The sequence below is a fragment of the Gasterosteus aculeatus genome, chromosome 7, assembly GCF_964276395.1.
Source record: "Gasterosteus aculeatus chromosome 7, fGasAcu3.hap1.1, whole genome shotgun sequence".
In the NCBI taxonomy this organism is placed as follows: domain Eukaryota; kingdom Metazoa; phylum Chordata; class Actinopteri; order Perciformes; family Gasterosteidae; genus Gasterosteus; species Gasterosteus aculeatus.
In genome coordinates, this window is record NC_135694.1 from 7,313,931 (window position 1) to 7,328,259 (window position 14,329).

Consider the following 14,329-nt stretch of genomic DNA (forward strand, 5'->3'; position numbering starts at 1 on the left):
TCACCTGATCATAGAAAACAGCCGTTATTAAATCTATGTCTGTTCAAACACACAAATATGGACTCCCATCTCCCGGCGCTCGCTCCTTTCCTGTGCAAAGGGCATTGCACATTAATGGCACACTGTTCGTATTACCCTGCTGCACCTTATCTCAAAATGCAGCACCACATTAATCTTGGCAATTTTAACATTATACATATGTGTGTGTGTGTATTTAAAATACAGGAGAGCCAGCACATAAGCCAGTTTAGTTGAATAATATACTTGGCCATTAGGTTTTATGGAAATATAGCCTTGGGTTGTGGAATAAAAAATGGGGCTCACTCCTAATTTCTGTTATGATAAGTTCCATACCTGATTGCCTCCGTAAGAGGCAGATCTGTCTTCATAAGGCCTTGTGAGGCTCCTGACAACTATTTAGCTCTGCTAATCCATTTGTTTGATTTATTTCTTACAGTATGTGGCTAATGTCTTTTAAAGATCTAGCGGCTACAGATGGGATGAATGAAAACCAATTGCTGACAGATAGCATCAAATTTTAGAGCATCTAATCATCCTTGCATATCTTCCTCTCCTCAGATTTCTTTTTGGTTAATAAATGAGATGCCTTGATGAGCACGAGAGATACGGATGCTATTTTGTGCCAGTCTCGACAAGATAGAGAATTTGACGGTGAGATAAGCATCCTCTAAATAATGCAATGCACAGCTCAAAATAAATTGATGACATGAAACAAATCGCAACACTCCAGCAGCTTAAACTCTGCTAGAGAGGAGGAACACAGAGGAAACAAAGCCAGTTAAGAGCACTGAAGGAGGATTTAGTCAACTTTACTTTCCCACTCCAACACTTCTCTCCTTCTCTGCTACCTTTCCTACTTTGAAAAACAGTTCCCTTCATCGCTCTCTGCCCTCTAACCTATAGAGGCCTTGCTAAGGGACCAGGCCAGCAGGTTGAGGCCCTTGCTGAGATGACTTTGGGGGCCCTCCAGCCCAGTCCAGCCAGAAACATCAGTCACCGTCAAAGTGACCACAACCTGCGCTCGGTCAAGCAGTATGGGAGGCGTTGGTGGTGGTGGCTATGGCGGGGTGGGGGGGATTAGGGGGGGGGGGCAAAAGGGAGAGATAAAGACTGATGGGTGAGGGGCTCCTTCTCGTCCATCATCATTTCACAGGATTGGGACTGTGAGACAGCAGCCTCTCACAATGGGAATCTCTGCTGGTTGGGGAATGGATGGGACATGGTAAAAAAAGAAGAAGAAGAAAGGATGCTCCTGGAAGGAGGGATGTAATCAGGCTATTGGACAAAACTCTGCCACTTTCGACTCTGCCTAAAGCCAGCGAGTGAGTTGACGGACTATTTGTAATTGTACACAGCAGCATTTTGAGAAGCCCTTGAGTGGAAATGTATTTGGAATGCTATGTGACAGAGTTAGACACTGAGCGGCTTTCCTGAATCCCTGTGCAAATACCGCTCTCTGAGCGCATGTATACCCTCTGCACACTTTGTGAGGACTTACCCTTCAAGAAACATAATGTAGGGCAAAATATACACACATGCACATAGCACAAATCAATGCACCCATACCAATGTAAGTAAACTGGAAGCCACACCTAACTAGGTCTTTACTCTGCTGTAAGTAAATACACATTGTGTGGAGAGCACACGCAACAGGAAAACACACACACATCTACAGTAAGATTAGGCTAGCGCTGGGACTCAGGAAAATGGCTTTAGGGGACCCATGGCAGCGGCTGTGGTTCCCTGTCTCTGGCTTAGACACAGCCACGTCGATAACTAATCCTGACCTTTCCCCAGCCACCAAATTGAAAAATAAGAATAAGAAAAAATAAAATAGATGGCGGATGGTATCGAGACGGCCTCTGCTGCTTCCTGCGGGTGTAAGAAGCGCTCCATCTAATGGATCAAGAGGAGGGGTCGGGGGGGGTATGGAGAGGGAATGGGGATAGGTGGTGGGTTGGCCATGTATACTTTTCACAAGGTCCCTTCAGGTAGAGAGGAATTCTATCCTTGGTCTGCCCTACTGTCCCAATCCAAACTTCCAGAGCCAGTCATGAGGTGCATTTTGGCCTTTCATGTCACGACAGTCTCTGAGATCACAGATAGACCGCGAGATAGGAGAAATGGACACCTGTGCTTTTCGATAATGTGCAACAGATGACCTTTGCAGAGCCAGATGTTGGCCAATGGGTCATTATATAGGGGAAATTCTAACCTTTCCCTTGGTAATACATACATGCACACGCATGCACTCCTTGCTCTGTCATACCTGTTAGAGCTCTAAATTAACTTTGCCACAACCATGGCGAGTGTTGCCAAGCATCTCACTGTGACGAATATATTTTGTTACATTACCAAGTGATGTGATTCCACTTGACTATTTGATTTCATAAAATATTTTGTCCCGTGTGAAAATGGGTCCCGCCACGTATGTCCACAATCAGAATGGCCGACATACATAAACTCCATTGCTATTGAAGTGCATTACTATGAATATTGGATCTTGAGAGTCCAAAATGTCACCTTGTCAGACGATAGATTAAATTCCCATTGCATCTGGATGATCAAGAAGCCAAATATTGCAAATGGAAATATTTAAATCCCTTTTCACATGAAAAATGAAGCAAAAGCTCACCTGGTAATAGAAATGACTCCAGTCACAGCTCAAATGTGACCATTTTCCTATTCTGCCCAAACAAAATGAGAAAATATAATTCATGTTTTGAACTGGAATTATTCAAAATGGTATGAACAAGGAATAACGGTGCAAAGGTTAATGTACAGAGACAAGGGTTGGCACAAATACACGCTGAAATGTCTGTCTAAATGTACAGTCAGACATACATGCAGAGTTAGTGATATAGGCTGATATTCCCGAAGGATCCACTGGGTGGAATAGTAGTTTTCAGTCCCAGCTCAAAATAAATGGCCTGTGCAGTGAAGCCACGATGTGGGTTGTTGTTTTAGTGATTTTGCGGTTTGGGACCCCAATCTGGACAACTCAGACATCTGCAGCTACGTTTGGTGTCAATAGTTGCTACAAAATATAAATTGTACAATTTTAGGATCCAGTGGTCATTATCTTAATCCTAACCCTAATGCACTGACAATGACAACATTTGGCATTCATGCAAACATGTGAACATGTGTTTTTTTTCACACAATTGCAGGAAGCATGAGCAGAAAAATACACATTTTGAGTGTGCGAATCCTTATACGGGTAGGCTCTAAACGGGCTACAAGATCGATATTCTCACTTAGGCATTTAGTGTGGAGACGAGGGCGAAAACGTTATACAAATGATGTTGCTGCCCAGGCCACTATTCTTCTTTTCCCCATTTCATCCCTCTCTCTGTTGGCAGATCAACAGGCTCTACATGTAACTGCCTCTCATTGCGGAGGTATCGGTGCGTTTCGCCATTGAAATCTGTCCCCGTCTTTTGATGCAAATAATACACATTTGTAAGACTCATTAGTCACTCAGCGGGTAATGGTGCCAGACGGCGCCGGAAAAAAACACAAGGGCAGGTAAAAGAAAGGAAGAGATTAGACACTTTTTACACAATAAAAACTGTACTCAACTATGCGTGTTTCCGATGCTACGCTACACACTCCCGCACTTATTCATGCACAAAGCATACAAAAAGCGACAAATACAGCAGGCTGGGAATGGTAACAATAGAGAGAAAGACCACTAAAGTATGTTAGATGTTACCCATATACTGGGGGGGGGGGGGAGGAGTAAAGTAGCTCTATAAGATTTTGAACTATTTTTCAAATAACAAAAAAATGGGGTAATGTCTACATTTATGCGTGTTGTTATCCCATATTCTCTGTGCTTTGTTGACATACCTGGGCCGGCCGTGCATGCACCTCGCTGGTTATCTCATGGCCGTTGCTCTGCACCGCGCTCATAGCCAGCTGATAAGGACGTCCCCTACCAACAGCGTCCTTGCGGAATGTAGCGCCCACCCTTCGGCTCTCCCGCAGATAAACACTGCTGGCCCCGTCAGCACCTTCGGCATAGTACGTCAGAGCAGTTGCACGGGAGCCGCCGGTGCCGTCGGCGTTTTGGGAGCCTCTGATGGTAATGTTTGGTTTGTTGCTTGATTGTGTTTGGGTGCCTTGGGTCTGTCAATTGTTGCTTGATAGTTTATCAGATTTTTTTTAGATCCAGTCTGAAAACAACATTGATAAAAAAAAAAAGACTGAATCAAAACAAGTTATGAGCTGAAATACCAAAACATCGAGGTGAAAGAGGTTAAAACACTTTGAAGAGTTGAGGGCGAATTGAAGATGGTAATGGGATGGTAATTCCGTGGGAGTTATACACTGCAGAAAAAAATGTAAGGAACAATATATCAGGGTATGGCATGAATTTAATTGCACTTCTCTGATAATGATCTGGTCAGGTCATTAGCAGAGGGGGTTGTTAATCTGTTGGTGTTGATTGAATTAACAACAGGTGCACTAGAGGGGCAACAATGAGACGACCCGCAAAACAGGACTGTTTTTTAATGTGAAGGCCAATTCATGTTTCTCCCTCTTGATCTCTTCGACTGGTTTGATTGTCCATCTCCTCCAGGATGACACATCCACACGTGCCGTTGCAAGGAGATTTGATGTGCCTCCGAGCACAATCATCAGAGCATGGAGGAGATTCCAGGAGACAGGCAGTTACTCCAGGAGAGCTGGACAGGGCCGTAGAAGGTCCTCAACCCATCAGCAGGAGGGATATCTGCTGCTTTGTGCAAGGAGGAAGAGGTTGAGCACTTCCCGAGCCTCACAGAATGACCTCCAGCAGGCCACTGGTATGAATGTCTCTGCCCATCAGGACGAAATCCTTGCACCGTGCCTCAGACCCTACGCTGCTGCAGTAGGTCTTGGGTTCCTACTGATGCGACAATGCCCCGCTTCATGTGGCAAGAACATTCAGGCAGTACATGGAGGATGAAGGACTTTAAACAATTGAATTGCCCACACAATCAGCTGACCTAAACCCAATGGAACACCTTTGGAACATTATGTTTTGGTCCATCAGACCATCTGCTAGGTTGCTCCTCAGACTTTACAGGAGCTCAGAAAGATCTGGGAGGACACGCCACAAGACACCATCTCATTAGGAACTTTTATTTCCATCAAAATACGTGGCATACTTTCGTTCCTGTCAATATTTATAAGATTCATATAATATTAGTTAAACTGTCAAGCTTAGTATAGCTATCTAACATAATGAGTAGATTCACAAGCATTCACAGGCATAAAGAAAATGTTCCATTAACAAATTAAATAAGACAAAACGCAAAAATAACCCCCCCCAAAAATATATATATTCTATTTGAGTCCAATTGAATTCAAGTTTTAATGTAATTATTAATTAATTCCTACCATGGTAACATAAAATAGCTTATTCTGTATTATATGTGTACAGGGAGAGATGAGATTTATCTCAGGTCCACTGACTCATTCTAATTCTGCACGGATAAAATTGGCTCTGTATCAGAAGTGGAAGTGGCAACAATTGAAATGAAAGAGGATTCAAAGTGCCTCATGCTCAAATGCCGCTCCTCCGATACATCATGCACCTTTCCAGCTTCTGTCAGAGAAGGTCACTGGAGTAGCACCCTCCAGTGGTGAAGTTGCAGCTATTTTCTGCTGTGCCTTAGCTCTTTTTAATGCAATGTTTGCCTCCAGCTATCCGCAGCATGGCTAATTAATCGGAGTAATTATTTGCTTAGGCAGACAAAGTGAGTGTTTTGTCTGTGTTCGTCAGTTTTTGACAGGAGAACATTGTGTCCGGATGAGGGCGCGGGGACTGGAGCGCCAATAGCCAGGGGAGAAAAGTAAGGATGACAACTCATTGATGCAAAAGCTTTTTCATTCTTATTCTGTGTGTGTGTGTGTGTGTGTGCTGGGCGACTCGGCCCCCTTATCTAGGATTCGGGTGTTGGGAGCCAGGCGTGTCTTTTAGAAACAAGACACTAATTAACCATCTTTGTCTAATAATGAAGTCAGCCGCACTGAGGCTACTATTTGATGTCAGCGGGTGTTTTACAGGGATCATATCCTTAATGCCTCCACGGTCTCACAGCTCAACAATGATAAGAACCAGATGCTTGTGATTTGGAGTTTTCAACGATAATCCAAGCTGTCTCTTTCAAGCAGAATGTAGTATATTGAGGACCAATACATAGAGACAAAATGGATTTCAAGGACATAATCAACGTGAAGCATTCATTCGGTCACACCTGCGCACATACCCAAAAATACAGGTAAATAGACATGCGTGTATTCACAGCGTCACTACATGAACACCTCCTGCCGTGACACTGCTGAACATTGGCATCGGATGTGCATCGTGACGTGTGGAATCACCCAATGTGGAGGAAATGTGGATGTATAGATGAAGCCCTGGAGTTATTGGATAATCTTCCAGGGCTTCTGAATTAGTCACAGCAGTGGTAGCCAACGATGCCAGGCCCGCAGTATATGAAGTAGTAATGACTGGTTGTAAGTGTGGGCGTGATGGTTGCAATGGCAGAAGGTTATCCCGCGTGTACGTGCTCAGTCAGCTTGTAGAAAGCCTTTCGGCTCAGCACATCTTCCTTTGGCTTAATTACGACGAGCAAATGTGACACTCACATTTCCCCGGCCATTACACGACTTCATGTATCATTGAAGTGAAAAAAAGGTGGCATGAACTGTACGTTTAGCGAATAGCAGTCACACATAAAGAAGCAGTCGCGCACACAAACACACTCGCACCCTCACGCCTGCCTATATATTGAACAGGCTGGGTCCTTCCAGCAGTCCAAATCTGTTCATCTGTCAAAGTGTCACAATCCATGCATCATCCCAGAGTCTTAGGCGTGCACACACACACACAAGCACACACGAGGCGGAGAGCATCTCTCACAGGCAAAGCAGAACGCTTTACCATATTTTAAATGAAGCAGGCTTGCAGAGATATCAGATTGCTCTCAATCTTATGGGAGTCGCTGGCTGCTCTTGTGTGCGTGGGAGGAACAAAACATAAACTATTTTCAGGGAGCCTGTGGAGCCTTACAACACCGCCTCTTAACACCAAACACAAAATCAAAAGGAATAAGAGGGATTCATGTTTCCAGAGTAGTCAGTCATACTGACGAGGCTGTGCAGAAGAAATGTATTTACCTTGCTCATACGCTCACAACAAACTGAAGGCTTTGCAAAGATATTATTCAGGTTTATTTTCTTGTTGAGGTGAATCCTCATAAGCAAGGAAATATGTCAAGGGAGCATGCACATAAAGGTACGAAAATACACAGAAAGGGTTTTTGTTAGGGAATGAAAAACACTAGGAACGGTGTTCAAGGAAATGTTCTGTTTATTTTATTGACTCCCAGCTTATTGAGAGTGAGAGTTTCAGCCATCATTTCTGTCGATTATAATAACTTTAATCAACAAGTTAATGTGAAATATGGGGAACACAGAATCTCTACAGAGAAGTCAGAAGCTGCAAAGATGGATCTTTGAGAAGCAAACAGTTTATCCCACTGTCCGAACCCCTTTATTTGGAGCTAAACCAAATGTGAGGAGAGAGGATATTTTGTCTAACTCACCTTTCTACACATCTCAAAATTACATCTTCATAAAGTATATTTTTTTTCAGGGCTCCCTTGCTGCTATATCTCAGCAGTAACTTCGGTGGGTGCCGTGTTATGTAAAAAGAGTGATGAAATGGGCTCCATAAATTAGATCCCACTTGTATAAAACTGGCACGGCCATGTGGTTCAGTCTGAACTCTTCTAAAACACTTTCAGCACACTGAACACCACAATGTCCTTAGGTTTTTGTTCTTAATGTGGCTCCACTTGTAAAGTACTTGAACACTGCGAAGAGAAGCTCAGCAACCACCGCTGCATATTCCTCAGCCTGAATATAAATCGGAACAGTATACGGCGTACGAATATTGATCCGGTCCGGAAAAGGGCAGCGAGCCTCCGTACAGGTAAGGGCCGTCGTACTGTAGATGCAACTGCAAACAGTAAGTGATGCACATTCTAGTCATTTGTAATATTACAATGTCAGTGGATCTCGCACACACCTTCTATTCCGCCCACCGTCTTTGTCTTTCTCCCGAACACACACACACACACACACACACACACACACACACACACACACACACACACACACACACACACACACACACACACACACACACACACACACACACACACACACACACAGAGTTTCTGACGGCCATAACTCAAAGGTCACCTGTGCCCTGCAGCGTGTCGTATCTGACCACACCTCAGCGGTCCTACGCAGCTCCCCGGTGAGACAGGATGCTGTGGGCTCAGCATGCTGACGCATGCACGTCTCCCAAAAGAACAAAGCGGAGCGAAGTAATTTGTTTGTGGGACATTGTTTTTCATCGCTGGCAACTGTGTGTTCTTGTGTGTGTGTGTGTGTGCGCGCGCGCGCGCGCCGGTTTGCGCTGAATGTGTAACGGTGGACAAAAAGACAAAGGGCTGCAATCACTGTAATTGATCCAGCCGCCGCAATCACAATCACAGTTTTGTCAGGTGTCGCCTTTCTTCAAAAAAAAGTCAGATACGAGACAAGGACTGGTGGATTTTAGGCGAATTCTACTGAGCATTTAACAAGGATGCTCAGAGATGATCAAATGGATCAGAGCGTCGTCCCGGAAGCCCAAAATTGTGTTTCCTTCGACCTTGGATTCAATCCGACCAAAAGTTTTTGTTCCCATGTCCCATTGTCCTTTTGTTTTTTTCTCCATTTTCCCAATATCCTTTTTGGGAACAAATTACATGGACAATGAATAAAACAGGCGGGAGAGCGCCATTAGGTAATTGACCACAGGCTACGACCTTCCCCTGAACGACAACCATCCAGTCTCTTTTTTTGTAACCATTCCAATAAAACATAGTTTGACATTATGAGCAATAAAGCATAAAAGTCATTACTGTCCTGCCCATGTATCTACAGTAAACAGCTAAATATGGATTGTGTTAAAATGACAAAGCAGCGCGTCTTAGTTTCAGTCTTTTAGCTCAATATCATGTATGTAGCTATCAAGATTGTTTTGTACAGAGCCCTTCTAAGGGTTTCCATTTAAGCTGGAGATGTCTTTTTAAACCAAGTTCATAGAGTTAACAGTTAACTCACTAAATCAACCCTAACAAGCTGGATATGATAAACTGCATTGGTGCTCTGCGATTACGTAGAAAACTGTTGGCCGGAAAAAAAAGGTCTACAAGTCTTTGGCAGTGGTCAATTGGGTTGTGTTTGGCCATTTGGAGGATAACCAAAAGTTTTTTCACAACTTCTATTTCCTTTTTCCTCCTTCTTCTCACCCAGTCCACCTTTCTCCCATTTGAATTGATATTTTTCCTCGGCATCGCGGCCTGGCTCTCTCGCCCCGTCTTTCTTCTCCTAAATCTCTTTGGATGGCTTTCACACATACTCTCACACACACAAAAAAAAAAAAAAAATCACCATCACACATTGTCATCCGCTCTCCTCTACTCTACTCTCCACCTCCTCTCCCCTCGTGAGCAGTAAGATGAGAATGTGTGTTCGAGGAGGGAGGGAGGGGGGTGTGGGGGTCCAATGTCAGCCTGGACCGTGATCCGCTCTGAGGAGTTGATGTACTGCGGCTCGGCGCCCCAAAGGCCGATTGGCATTCCGCCTCCAACTCCCTCGTAGTGTACGGCGGCACAACCGCAAACGTCCGCCATGCCGTCCGCCCCTTTCTTCATTTTTCACTCCGGCAATTATTCCTGCCACCCCATGCCAATAATGAGCTCTGCAAATATCTGCGGGACATTCACATGCAACTATTCCAGAGCAGCCCCAGTTGATCAAGCAAAGCGCCTTATTGCCCCCCCCTCCCTCCACTTCTCCGCCACTTCTGCATGTGAGGTTCTCTTATTGGACTGCAGTGACTGTTGGCACCCTCAGGACAATATGCTCAGACAGGGGCTGAACCTGTGTCTTAAAACACTTGCCAAGCACATTGGCATCGATGCCCCAGACGCGTTGCTCCTCCGCTCAGTCAATGAGACAGCCGTAATGATAGGTGTGCCAAGGCAGCGCGGTGTCATCGATCATGGAGGAACCAGATTAGTCCCTCATTGGGTCTGGGAGTACGGATAAGATACACAACTGGGTTTTCAAGATGAAGTGGATCGGATATTGAAAGATACACAAAAGCTCAGCGTTTTTAAGAGACAAAAAAAACAACCTCAGAATAAATACAACTTTTGAAACAGTCAGTGTACAAAAGTTAATGTCCACAAACATCTGGGAGGAATATTTTGATGTCTGGGACTTGAATGCATTCATCTTCTAAGACCTAATTGCTTCTGCATGTGGCAATTCACCGTCAGTTATGCGAAACAAATATCTCAAGCACAAATTGATACAGAGTGCTTCTTTATTGAACTTAAGCAGGAACAAACATTAGGTTTATTGAACACACCCCAGGAACTCAATAACCGTCAGACCCCATCAGACGACAGGAGCTCTCTATTGAGCAACAGAGATCACCTTTCTTAAGTTAAGCCTATCCAGCTGAGAACAAAGACCTGAATAGTGTTGTGAAGACAGGTTTAATGAAAAATAAGATAAAGATGAATGAAGAAAGAGGATATATTGGCATCTCATTGGTACCTCACAGCGCCTGGCCATTAATGTGCGCTTTGACATGGTGAATAGGATGCACTGGCTCAGAGAAACAATCCTGGTAAAGAATACAAATGTACGAATGTCTGATTCGAGCTAGAATGCTCAATCATCTGCTTTCCCTCCTTGTTGCCAGTGTTCCCAGCATTTTGGGCAGGCATTAATTCACCTGAGCACTGCTGCTTTATTCTTTCATACATCAAAATAAGAGCAGTGTGTGTCTTTTTTGTCTGCAAGTGTATATTTACAAATGAGTACTTTTAATATAAAAGAATGACCCAATTCTTAGGTGGTGTCAAAGACATGATGACTAATGCTTTGCCTGGAAACTCGCTGCAAGTGATTGGTTTTCTATTGCATCAAAATCAGAGATTCATAGATCATGATAAAGTGGTGCGACCGGGACACTGCTTCATTAATGGCCAGAAAGGGACGCAGGCCTGGGAGTGTTTCTGAAGCAACACCCCTTTCTCATCTGCAGCTCAATAAGGCAGTGAAAAAAGGCCGCCTTCAACTTGGCAGGAGTCTGAAGCAAACACAAGGTGAAGGGCAAATTCAAACGAAACTGGCAAAGTTTTAACTAACTTTCTGCTTGGAAAGATACAACCGAGGCGGAGCACTGCAAGACAGTCCCCTGTCTAGTCTTTTTGTGGACGTTTCATCCGTCCTCGCACAGCAGCAGGACTGGAAATCCTGTAAGGAGAACCCTCTTTGGCTTGATCTGTGCCCCTACTGTCTGTATGTGTCTCTAATAAAGACGCTGTCCCGGCTTCCTGCCGACTCCTGATTCACAGCTCTATTTACAGTTTCTGCATGGCCCTGCCAAATCAGGGGCACTCAAATTGGGTAGTTAAAGGAGCTGCGGGTGCAGAAGCGCCTTTTATCACCCGATATGCCCAGAAATCAATGCTCCCGCTCAAATGGCTGTCTCTTTATGGACCGTCAGGGAAATATGAGTGGAAATAGAGAAGCGGGAGGAGGGTGGGGGGTGATGTGATATAAGTGAAGGCCTTCATACAGAGTCATCACTCTAAGCTCAAGACTTTAACATGAAAAGGTCTGTGTGGTTTAAAACTCCCCTCGTCAGTCCAGTAATCAGGTGTACAGTCATGCACGACTGCACACCTGATTACTGGACATAAAATCACAAAAGAAAAAAAAAAGATTAAAAAAAGTTTACCAAGACATGTATAAATGTTATTTAGCACAATTACACGAAAGCCTATGATGGGCCTATAGCCAGAAATAGTATTTCAGATCACGGCCCTGTGTCAACGCCCTATGAAGAGAATGAATGGTGCTGGGTTATGATATAAGAGACCAATGGGAGGGCAATGAGGGGCCGAGGCCACGGGGGACAGCTACTTATGAACAACTCTGATTTAGACGGGCAATAAGGCAGTATGAGTAAATATTGTATTAGAATGTGTGGTTTGCGGACAGATCTTTTCCCGCTTTTTTCAATTTAAAGACCAAAACATTGTGATCGAGGCAGACTATACAAAAACCGTTAAGAATACCTGACAGTCTGCTGAATTAGTCAAATGACCCAAATTAAATGAAACATTTGTTATCATTGCCCAACATATAAAAGAGGCCAAAACTATGTTAAATCACATGTTATGTTACAGCTTCAGTCAATATTTGGTTATGGTTGGATGGTTTTTCGCTTGGCAGTTGTTTTGTTTGGACTGATGGCAGCGTCCTTACCGAGGCACTTTGGGGAGTTTTTAAAGTCAAAGCAATTAACTCATCAATCATGGAGGCCACACCTCCACATGGACACCTGTAAAGTGTTCACTAAATGCTGTTGCTTGTGGCCTGTGGAACTGGCGCTTCCACTCAATGGCAACCTGCTCTTTTTTTAGCGCCCCCGTCTCACTGGTTCAGACCCAAGGTCGTTGCATCACGCTATGAACACTGGCTGCCAACAAAGTATCCGATCAGTCATCGGCCTTAATGAATAGGGCGCAGTGTAAAAATAGACACAAAGACACCCCGTCGGAACACAAGCTTTCACAGGCAACAGTGTCTTTGGCACCTCTTATTATCAGTCCACATGACCGCGTGTCCTCATGTCCCAAACAGGGATTTTGATATGTTGACAGTTAAAAATACTCTAATACTATAATCGGAAACACACACATTACGCATGAGCTTTCCTAACAGCCACTTATTTTCCATTGCACGGTTGAACATTCATGCGTTATGTGCCATTGTGTGAACTCGTTTGTAATTTCTTTGACGTTGCACAATCAAGACTAAATTCAGGTTCCCCATTAATAGAAATTGTCTCAACTGTTCACTGAGTTGCTCTATAAAAAGTTCCCTGTTGAGTGACTGGAGCAGTGCTCTCGTGAGCAGGTCCTCGAATAGCAAGAACGCACGTGCACGCTTGAGAGTGCGGTCAAGTTTACGCTTTTTGCACTGGTTGTGCAAAGTACTTCACTTCTTAATTCCAACATTTGTCGGCAATTAATGAAGTACTTTGACCCGATAGAAAGTAAAACATATATTGTTACTTTTGAAAAGAAATCAGGCCAACACACTTAGTTACTAAATTGAAACTCAATGAACAGAAGCAATTTGAGTACCCCAGCAAACAAACTACTAAATATTAAACGAAATATTTGTAATAGTATATTCTATATACATTGCAGTGTAACCATTTCATTTGCATGTCTGAATGCTGCTCATTCCACGTGGCCTGAAAGAGCAGTGCAGCCTCGGAGGATCAGCCATGTCGTGAAAGTGTCCTCTTACGGTGTTGTTGCCTCCTTTACTCAACCCAAATTGGTCCTTAGGCTTCAGAGGTACAGGGTGGCAGATGGCCGGCCCCCTCTCAGGATGGCTCCATCAGCTTGGACTAGCACACATGTTCCCTCCGTGCAATTAAGTCTAGCTGACCCCTCAGAGCCCCCCGTATCAGCGGGGCGTTTCCGTCGCGTTCCACGCTGCAGATGCTTGCACCGACGCGTCCTATGTGCAAACCCTCGCTAAGCGTGTCACACTGTGCACATATGGCTGCTCCGTGTTCAGCATGTTTAATAATGCTGATATGCTTTACAAGACACCGTTACGGCAGCAGGAAACCTAGACTAAATTGAGCATCCGTACGACTAATAAAGCTTTTGGTGTTTGGGATTTGCGGTGTGCACCGCAATGGAGGCAATAATAAAGTAATCATATATTGCTACAAACATGACTGAGAAATGCCTTTTCATTCTGTTCTCCCTGTTTGTTTGGTTATGCATGGCAAAAAGGTGCTTTGTTCACTTACTGCTCCTAAATCAAATTCTACTTTTGATTGAAAAAACAAATCACTCATCATTTGCAACCTGACTCCTGGAACAGCATCGCACTTTTTCTCTCGCTCTCCTCGTCCATATGTACAATAAATATATCTCTTTATTTGCATGCACAGACTGCACTGAGGCATGACAATAAAAGAGGCAGCTTAATATATCAAAAAATCGGTCTGATTTATTGGCATCTGAAGTGTTTGCTAGCAACAAAAATCATACCCATGCCAAATAGCCTTTGTAAGGCTTGACTGCTATTTACTGTCATGCGTCTCATTTTAGTGTTATGGGTGATTATGATGGGGAGGCCTGTG

General features: G+C 44.0%; 1 long non-coding RNA gene across 1 annotated transcript in view; it reads right to left on the reverse strand.

The window, feature by feature from the left end:
- Nucleotides 1–3,883: 3,883 nt before the first annotated feature.
- The window catches only part of LOC144410315 (uncharacterized), a 56,933-nt gene continuing 46,487 nt past the window's right edge, over nt 3,884–14,329 (reverse strand). Inside the window, exon 3 of the long non-coding RNA XR_013468283.1 lies at nt 3,884–4,199. This is a non-coding gene — a long non-coding RNA (uncharacterized LOC144410315). The remainder of the gene's footprint in view (nt 4,200–14,329) is intronic.